Source organism: Lycorma delicatula, chromosome 6, assembly GCF_047948215.1.
Source record: "Lycorma delicatula isolate Av1 chromosome 6, ASM4794821v1, whole genome shotgun sequence".
Lineage (NCBI taxonomy): Eukaryota > Metazoa > Arthropoda > Insecta > Hemiptera > Fulgoridae > Lycorma > Lycorma delicatula.
Genome location: NC_134460.1, coordinates 30,971,659 through 30,980,784, shown reverse-complemented (window position 1 = coordinate 30,980,784; position 9,126 = coordinate 30,971,659).

Sequence of the window (9,126 nt, the reverse complement as noted above, 5' to 3'; positions counted from 1 at the left end):
CAGACCAAGCAGCATCTGGGAGCTGCTCGTTGTTGACAGATCTGTGTCTTCCGATCTCTTCTTTTACAAAACCCCAAAGTACACTGTCAGGTGTGGTTAATAAGGGTTTCTTAATGACCAAGGCAATGGAGCCAGTAACTATTCTGACTCGCATCCGATCCAGCAATTCAGAAAAATTTCATTGAGGCATCTACAGATATTCAAAGCAAAATGCACTGGAGCACTGTCTTGCTGAATCGTAAAGTCAGCGATCCCTTTTGTCATTAATTCTGAAAGCAACACTAGTCGACCATCATTCTAAGATAACTGTGTTGATTAACTGCGCCATTGAAAAGATAAGGACCAAGGAGATAAATGTTTAGCTGTCATCCCAGCCCATATCATAACATGAAGCAATTGGTGTTTGATTTCATCAAAAGAGTGAGGATTGTCTTTCATTCAAAAAAATATTTCGGTTTTGAGTGAGAGACATTCTTTTTATAGTCTGCTCCTGGAAAGCCTTCAAGCAAACTGACATGCATAAACAAGTTACTCATTACTCATTAAGGCTCAACAGCAACTCATTAACTGTCACTTCACAGACTCGGCAAGTTGGTCTCCAGTCCATGACGTCTTTCATGATAGCAGCTATCACATGAAAAGATTATTTAAACCTTTTGTAGTATGTTGCTATGCTCTGTTTTCATTGTGAATTTGTTTATTTACAGCTAATTTATTGTTACTGATTGCATCTCATCCCCATTTTTTGTGTGTAGGCTTATTTTTTTATTATTATTATTGTTGCATTCAAGTCATCTATTATCACATGTCTTCCTTTTATTGTTTTGAATTGTGGAAATATATTGCTAATTTGCAATATATTGATAACTTCTTAAAGATTATATTACGGATATAACCTTATAGTCATTATATCTTGTTATAGGCCTATAGTTGATACTTATTGTTGTTGGCATTTTATTACTGATATGCTATTTTTTTACTGATACTTTTTATATTGTTAGATTGAGTTTATGATCATTCTGTTATTATTTATTATATTGGTCTTCTAAATAAGTAAATTGTTACTTTTTTAATCCATCAAAGTCATTATATATATACTTTGTGAACTGGCATATGCTGTTAATAAATAAGTCAACAAGGTGAATATTGAAATTTAGTCACAGAAGCATTTAAAGAGATTAAAATGCCAGTCTTGCCTCATTTAAAAGGCAGATAAGTTTTTCATCTATGGTTGCGCTAAAATAATTTCATTGTAGTTCGAGTGTAAAGTTGTGGGCTAATTTCATGACTCTCCTTTCATATAACCACATCTGCCATAGGGCAGATACAGGTTATATTACTTGAAAACAATTTCCTTTTGTGTGTTTTTATAATAGATCCATGCATGGAGAAACTTTTAAATGAAAACCAAATGCAACCATCTCATTAATTTATTTTCATTACATGCATACTTATAAATGCAAGTGAAATGTTAATAACTGTTTTTTTTTCTCATAAAATAATTTCATTGTAGTTCGAGTGTAAAGTTGTGGGCTAATTTCATGACTCTCCTTTCATATAACCACATCTGCCATAGGGGTCGCAACCTGCATGTTGATGTAATCAGAACAATTAAGAATAGGAAAGTGCAAGCTGGCTATGATATAAGAGAAAAAGGACTGATTGAAACATTGTTAGTAATATTAGTAGATGGTGGAAAAAAGGCAAAATTTAAAAACTATCTAAAAGAAAGTGAAAACTATTCCATTAATATATATTGGGTTTCTATTATATAAAATACAGCCTTTTTTGCAACAAGTTATTACAGTTGATTAATAAAATTCAAAAGCAGGTAAACATCTTACTGATAACTGGAAACTATTGTTAAAGGACCCCCACAAAAAAACACACTTTTTGAGACAACACTTCACAGTTTCAGTTTACTGTGTAATACATAGTCTCTTCCATTGGAAATAATGGAACTTCATTTTTTGAGAATAATAATAAAGGCTATCACTGCCACTAAAGTGCTATACATTCACATGATACTTATTTTGCTCCAAATTGTCTTGTCAAACAGTAAATAAAGAAACATTCTGTAAACAAGATGGATTTGTAATCTTTACCCCATAAGTTTCACAGTAGTTTGCAAAATCTTTTCTAACCAAGTTGTCTCTTAAAATAGAAGTCATAAGGGCGAGCACCTAATCTTTTAGTATGTTTTTTCTTCTTCTGGAGGTATTAAACTCAAGAAGCATTACTCATAAGAGTTGAAACTTTAAATAAGCTAAAAGTTGAATCTAAATCCTATGAAGGTGTTAAAAAGTGATCTGTAGACAATGCAACAAAATTACTAAGTGCCTACAGCAAAATGGTTGTCATCTAAAGAATATTATTTTTTTAAATAAGATGTTTTCATCATTTAAATGTTAGAATTGCAAATTTAATGTTAATATATAAAATCTGTTTAGAATATTTAAAAATTACCAGATTTAAACAATTTTATTTTCAGAACTAATTTTTTACAATTACATACAATTTTACATAGCAGTTCAAATTATACTTTCAATTTTATTAATTTCTCTTTTATAAAAACGTTTCTGATTCTCTTTCTCATAAACTTTGTAACTTTTAAATAATAAATACACAAACAGAAGAGCATAATTTTTGGAATGGGGCCCTCTACCCCAATTTATCACTCCTGCTAATAATGTTATGGTTTGACCATTTCTGCTTTTCTTTTCTTTAAATTAGTTTAACATCCACTTTTTATATAAATACCAAATAATCAAGTGTATAGAAACACTTAATGAATATGAAAACGAACAGAGGCTACAACTGGCTAAGTTATCCGACAAGGATGTATTTTATAGAATACGTATTAATATTTTTTTTTTAAACTATAAAAGAAAAAGTAGCTATACGGACGTTAACATCCTTAGTTATTTACCGAAATAATAATCCCCAAAGACTACTGCATTTTAATTTTGATCGCGAAAGTATTGATCGCAAGTATTGTGATCGTGAAAAATTTTGGTTACATATTTCAATGGAAATATTCATTTTGACCACCCCTGAATTCATTTTGACTAGTTTCGGCGTGACGTCTGTACGTATATATGTCGCATTACTCAAAAACGATTAGCCGTAAAATGTTGAAATTTTAGATTTAGGACTTTGTAAAATCTAGTTGTGCACCTCCCCTTTGATTGCAATCGACTGGACCAAAAGTGTCCAAAATCCAAAAAATTGGATTTTGGATTTTTTCTTAACTTTATAATAAGCCCTCATTCAGAGCTTTTCAACGATATATCATAAGCGGTACTTATTTTCATTGGTTCCAGAGTTATAGCCAAATAAAAGTTTTATTAATGAAAATTTTGATGTTACAAGGGGAAGGCACATCGGATTCGAATTCGACTTAATTTACTTTTTTTTAGTTTAAATATATTGATTTATTAACAATTATTAATAATACATTTAAATATTTATTAAAAACTATTTAAAAAATCTTTACAATAAATAACAATTCAGCAATAACAATAAAAACAAAATGAAAAAATCAGACGTTATTAGTGAAATAAAATTTTATGTACTTTTCATTTTAATTCAAAATTTTTTACAGAGATTAATAACATTAATAAACATAATTTTTGTATCCTATCATGCGATACATGATTTTAATTTGTTTTTTTTTTATGCTGAAAACGAATATGACTCAGAATATTTCTATCACCCACTATTATTGAAATTTTTTTTAATTTTAATTAAAGGATTTTTCATTTTTCCTCATATAATTAGCATTTTAAGCTTCTGCACTGTATTTTGCTAGCTCATTTTATATTGTTTAACTTTGTTAACATAATTTGTAAGATATAAATAAACAATACTAGAAAAATAATTAAATCACATCATAGTCGGATATGACATCATATCTAATACTGAAGGGTGAACCTTCACGGACAAGATTAATCATATCTGTGCAGGTCTGTTTTGTTTGTATTAAACACTGGATTTAGGAATGAATTAATCTTGTTCAGTCTTATTGGTGTCGTAAGTTTTTTAACAGTGCTCTGTCATAATGCTTCGAAATTGTGTAAACGATGTGGATGCCTTTTGTTAAGTATGTGGTGAGTTTACCGTGAAATCAAATAGGAAAAACATTACACCTTTTATTAAAAAAGCATATCATTTGTACTTTCAGTGTAAAATTGTTGATCAGGATAAGACGTGGGCTCCTCGTATAGCATGCACTAATTGTTCTGTATATATGATACTCGGAAAAAAACACGGCTGAAAGGTACACGGAAGGTTTTGCCATTTGGTGTACCTTTGGTTTGGCGTGAAGCAGAAGATCATGTAACCGATTGTTACTTTTGTTTAACAAGGGTGTCTGGAATTTCTAAAAAAATTAAATATACTGTAAAATATCCTTCGTTATTTTATTGCAATCTGCAATCAGGCCTGTACCTCACAGTGAAATTATTCCAGTTTCTGAGCCACCTGTAAATGTATGTTTCGAAAGCAGCGATGAAGAATCAGGCAGTACTGAAGAAGACAACAATGATTTTGAATTTTGAATTATCTTCCAATAAGCCACATCTTATATCATAAGGTGAATTAAATGACTTGGTTAGGGATTTAAATTTGTCAAAAAGTCAAGCTGAACTGTTAGGATCAAGACTGCAAGGTTGGAATTTACTTTAAAAAAATACAAAAATTTTGGGCTTCGAAGCCGACAAAAAGAACTTTCTCAGAACTTTATCGATGAAAATAATTTGGTTTACTGCACAAATATTTATGAGCTTACGTTGCACTTAGGACAAGTTCATAAACCTGACGACTAGCGGCTTTTCGTCCAAATATGGTTTGAAAGTGGTTCTATTACACGACGGTAACAAATATCCTTCGATACCAATCGAAAATTAATTTGAAAGAGACATACGATGTGATGAAAGATGTTCTTGAAAAAATAAATTATAAAAAACTTAGCTGGAACATATGTGGTGATCTGAAAGTTATAGCAAATTTGTTAGGCATGCAGTTAGGCTATACTAAGTACTTGTGTTTGTTTTCTTTGAGAGTGGGACAGCCGAGCTAGAGATAAACATCATGTTACCAAAGAGTAGAAGAAACGAGACAACTTCCAAATGGGAAAAATATTCACGAGTCCTTAGTTGAACCCAAAAAAATATTTTTACCTCATTTCTACATCAAGCTAGAACTGATGAAAAATTTTGTAAAACAATGAAGTATAGTTCCGGATTTTTGTACATCAGGCAGAAATTTCCGAATGTAAGTGAAGGAAAAATTAAAGAAGGAATATTTGTTGGTTCTCAAATAAGAGATTGGTCAAAGATGATGTATTTAAGTCGATGTTAAATAATGTAGAAAGTGCAGCTTGGGCTTCATTTAAAGACGTTTGCAACAATTTTCTCGGCGGTCAAAAATCCGACAATTACCATGATATTGTTAATCAACTTCTTACTTCATACATAGCTATGGGATGTAATACGTCTTTGAAAATACATTTCCTCCACAGACAACCTCGGAGATGTAAGTGACGAACACGGTGAACGTTTCCATCAAGATATTTCGGTGATGGAAAGCCGCAATAAAGGGAAATGAAATAGTAACATGCTAGCCGATTACTGTTTGACATTAATTCAGATTGTGTCTGAGGCTATTTATAAAAGAAAATAATCAGTGAAATCAATCTAACACAGGTATGGCCATACAAAATTATAAATTTTACAAATTTTACCTACATTTTCCCTTCATCTTTTTTTTTTTTTTGAAGCGTAATTTGTTTAAAACTAAGGGTGATAGAAAAATAGTATTTACAGATTTGTAACGTACACAAAAAAAGGAATTCAAGAAATAGTATATCACACTTGGAGAAACATTAATTTTTTTTCTATCAGTGTAATTATTAATAAATAAATATATTTAAATTGAAAAAAAAGTTAAAAAAAAATATATGAATTTGAAGTCGGATTCAAACTGATGTGTGCATAGTAAGTTGTCACTTACACCACATAACTACTTGAATGAAAAAAAATTAATATAAAATGCTAATACGGACACCACAAAAAATGTGTTTTCCACCACAATGTAATTGTGTAACTGTCCACTTTATTAAAGAATTGGAGGATCGTATCTCACTTTCAAATGAAATAAGTTTAAATGAAGTGCAGCAAGAAATGTCTATATGTATTTTAACAGGTTTACAAGTAAGTCACGTGGTGTCCATATTAAATTTTTTTAATTTATTTTAGTATTACGATTTATGACAAGCAATGCATATATTTTTGCAAGAAAGATAAGGTGAATAAAATGATAGGTCAAAAAATATCACCAAAAATTAAAACTAATACCGGCTGATTTTGAAGCCAGCATGCTAACCATTACACCGATCATTCAACGTATTTTATATACTTTTATGAACTCAGGCTTTTCCTAAAATGGTAAAGATTTTAAAATAAATTAATCACTTTTCTTGTGCTTCATTTATTTCTTGTCTACTTTTGGAAAAAATAAATCCAATCTGCATCACTCTAAATATAATTCAGTAACTTTAAAAATTTTAGTTTTATTAGAAATTAATATAAATGAGTTTAATCTACTTTCATAAAAAAAAGAAAAAAAGTAAATAGTATATTCATTAATTTTATATCCAAAGATATACAAGTGAATGTGTTTAAAATAGTGATTAGATATTTTCTCTGATGTTCTTTATCAAGAAAAATGAATTACCAAAGCTGCAATTATGAAGGGCAAGTTCTTAAGTACTTAATGTGAACACTAGTACAAAACTGTTCACTGTAAGTTAAAATAATAATAAAAAAAATAAAAAATTAAGAATACAAGGTTAAAAATTAAAGTAACAATAACGTTATTATAAATTCTGTTTCATAGCAATCATTTAAAAATTATTAAAAAAGTAAATATTCGCATTCATCATAAAATTTTGATAGTAGAAGACATCATTACATAATTTAAAGAAATATTGAAAATAAACTCAAAAGACATTATAAACATAATGAGTAACAATTATGACGTGAACTATTTTATATTTTTTTCAACATTTTATTCCCTGCAGACTGGATTAAAATAAGGTAAGTTGAAAATGTAATTTAATATTTATGTATTTAATTTTTCTGTAATTTATTTTATATTTATTTAGTAATTTAATATTACTTTTTTTATCATTTTTTATTGCATGGTATATATATACTATGTTACTTTTAAAAAACAAACAATTTTAATTACAATTTTACCATACATTTGTCATAAAAAAAGGCTATATAATATGGATGCGTAGGAAGGTTTACAAATATATAGAAATAAAAAAAATCGCTCAGTTCAAAACTCATTAATGAACAAATAAACTTTTTAGATTAATAGAATTTAATTAGTTTAGGCATAGACTTAGATGGGGCAATTATGTTAGATAATTAAAATTATGTTTGTTTTTAGTAAAATATATATATATTTATATTGTGTTAAATACAAAAATTTTAATTATGATATATGAATTATATAGTTTCAAAAGCAGGTACATCGAGAAATGTAAATTTTTCAGGAGAGCTAAAAAACTGTTCTTTCAAAATTATGAAATGATACAACATTGTGACTTATTTGTGAAATAGTATTAGGGTAGAGTATTTTTCATACTGCAATTTAACTTCTTAATGATTTTAGTTTAAGACATTTTCAAATTTTATGTGGATATATGTTTTTGAAACCCAATCTTGATCTATCCGGATTTGAAATAAACATAAAGCCGTAATAATTATATAAAACACATGATTATTTCTTCTAGTTATAATCAAAAGTGAAGACAAATTTTGATTCTTATGTATTTATGTAATAGATTTTATTTAAAACCTCAAATAAAATAAAGATTTTGGTAAATTCTATGCAAGTATATTTGGAACTTCCTCTGTTCTTCACATGGTTTACAAATTGATGCCTCATTTTCTATTGCCGTTTTTAACGCACCATCAAATAATTCCTTAAAAAATGTTAAATTTTTCCATGTTTACCCGATGTGGTTTGATAGTAATTTTTTAACATCATTATTTTTGTTTTTAGAAATTAGCATCTTCCGTTTTCGATCATATTCAGCTGACGAACATGTTTAATGACTTTCCCAGGTTCTTATATACATTTAAATTTTCTAATGTCATTACGGCAATTGACCTCACTACGTATTAGTATATTCTGAATTTTAATCTTTTTGGAGGGTGAAATCTAAAATGCCACTTCCCGGGAGGTTTAATTACTGTTTGGACAATACTTTTTCAATCAATGTTATCTTTTAATGAGACTACAATTCCAAAATCTGAAAATATATCGTACTACGCAGGGTTCACGATATAACATTCTTAGCTTTAATTCATTTTTTAATGCGACCGAAAATCGTTCTTAGGCAGAAACGAGTGGCCAACTACAGGGAAAACTAGTAGCAATTGTTTCACGTTTTTGGGAGCAAAATTCAGAAACAACACAAACAACGTGTTCTTGCTTTGCCACGCCACCCCCCTCCCCACTACCATCACAGGCAAAGGGAATTTCTCTAATACATTCTGGAATTTGAAGTTTTGTTAAGCAGTGGCACAATGTTGATAATTAGTTAGATCCTTTATTAAAATCGGCTTCATTCTATTCATAGATGAAGACGTTTCTTTAGTTTGTTTGTTTTTAGAGCTGACAAATATTATTGTGAAATTGAATTTGTGTAATGGTCTCAAATAATAAGCAATCTGATCAGAGATGAGTGGCAGAACCTGATTTTTTTTGACAACCAAAAGAAATAGTTAAAAGATTCTCCCTTTCTTCTTTCAATAGATAGTAAAAGGTTTTGTATCAGCCGATAAATATCTTTTCCTATAAGGAATCGCTTTAATATGATATATTTTTCACACGTTTTATTTTTTCCTACAAAGTAATACAGGTTGAAAATTCATTAACCTTAACCGTGACCTAATAAAACCAATGTTGAACCGCGTTTTAAAAATATGACGAAAAACTATCTTTGACCGTCATTCTTTAATTATTATGAAACATTATTATATGTTTCATTCTTATGAAGCTTTATTATAATGTAAATAACATTAATAACACAATTTTTTGATAACAAAA